This window comes from Pinus tabuliformis, chromosome X (genome assembly GCF_031772625.1).
Source record: "Pinus tabuliformis cultivar Carrire ecotype Pingquan chromosome X, CPIR1, whole genome shotgun sequence".
Lineage (NCBI taxonomy): Eukaryota > Viridiplantae > Streptophyta > Pinopsida > Pinales > Pinaceae > Pinus > Pinus tabuliformis.
The window spans coordinates 241098277-241099971 of NC_142308.1; positions in this window are offsets into that span (position 1 = coordinate 241098277).

Genomic DNA, 1695 nt, shown 5'->3' on the forward strand with positions numbered 1-1695 from the left:
GTGACTGAAGCATTGCTTGGGAAGACATCTCACTAACAATTTGTGTTGATGTCTGAGTATCGAAGTTGGAAAGATGGTGTTGGTTATTGAGCTTTGTTTTGGATACACACTTGGATTTTGGGTTGATGGTTAGCAACTAAGCCTGAGGGTACCTAAAGGGGTTGAAAGCTTGAGTCCATCTTAGTCCCACCTAGATAGATTTCCTTGGTCAGGAATATAGTCCATGGCATTATGGTGCCTAAACCGTTTAGTGTCTGTTTGGATAGATTTTCCTAGTCAGGATTCTAGTCCATGGCATTGCACTACCTAAAGTTCTTCATGGTTCATATAGTTTTAGATCTTCCATTGTATTTTTACATTATGAATACCTCCCTTGTTAAGAGGGAGTGTTGGAAAATGTATCTATGTTTGGTATTCAATAATGTACTTAAGTTATTATGTAATGTACTTGTCAAACGAATAAAGAAAATAATTATTATTGTGACTTATTAAAGCATGGGTTTCATGCTTGGGTCACCTTGTTTTGGGTTAAATTCCCTATTTTGGACTTCTAGGATTTATTCTAAGACTATAGAGTTATTGTAAATTTAAAGAGACCCTTCTTAGGCTTTTGAATCATGTAAAAAGGTTACGGATTGAGTCAAATATGAATTACGTAACCTCCACACCATGTCGTCCTAAGAGAAGATCAAGTTGGCCTATGAACCCTATTCGACCCCACAAGAATCCTATAAAAGGAAGGTCATTGAATTCATTTGGAGCATAATTATCTCATCAAGTTCAAATTCTCTTGTAGCTAGAAGAAGTGTGGAAATCACTTGTTGCTGAGAAGAAGTGTGAAGTTCTCTTGTAGGTGGGAAAAGGTACGAAGTCTATTACCAGAAATTTGAAGTGAATTCAAGATTGGGGAACTCTAAGGAGACAAGGAAAATTGAATTTTTGGTGTGTGTCTCTCTCTCTCTGTTTTGTTCCCTAGATTGGGAGGTCGAAGTCTTCCAAGTTTCACTGTTTCCGAAAGCTATTAGTTGTAGTAAGTTTCTGCATAGTAGAAGTTGTTGGGAAGAGCTCGAAATTCAGGGAGGGTGACTTGGTGTGGAGGGAAGGTCTAGTCTTGGTCTAGGGTTAAGAGTCTCAAAGAATACTATTGAGAGGAAGAACTATCTTGACTGTGTTTTCCCCTCGAGGGGGGTTTTGTCTTGGCATGTGCCTACATCTGGTGTCTATTGTTTTATGTGTTGTTTCTTTTGGTAATTTCTTGATGAACTAAAGAAAGAAGATATAAAGAATCATAATAGTAAGAAACTTCACAAATAATTATCAAGATCAAGAAAATCTTTACTGCCTTTCTGATTTTCTAACAAGCAACATACTACTACATGTTTCAAATTCTTTCACTGTAACTACTAATTCTTGCAGTCAGTTTCAACCACCCAATTGTTCGGCACCAAATCTGCCTATCTTTTCCTTACATTTTCACTTATCTTTTCATCCTTTTTGCACCAATGATATGAATTAATTGTGATAAACTCACAAGGTAAACCTCCCTTCTAACGTCTCTTGGAATATTTAATTGATGAAATAAGGTCATGGGGTTTTTCCTATTCGAACTACTAAACTTTGTTATTTCTACAGATTACGGTGAATAGGTATCACATTCATAGCTCACAGCAGCAGTCCCGTGTTTACAACAGTTGT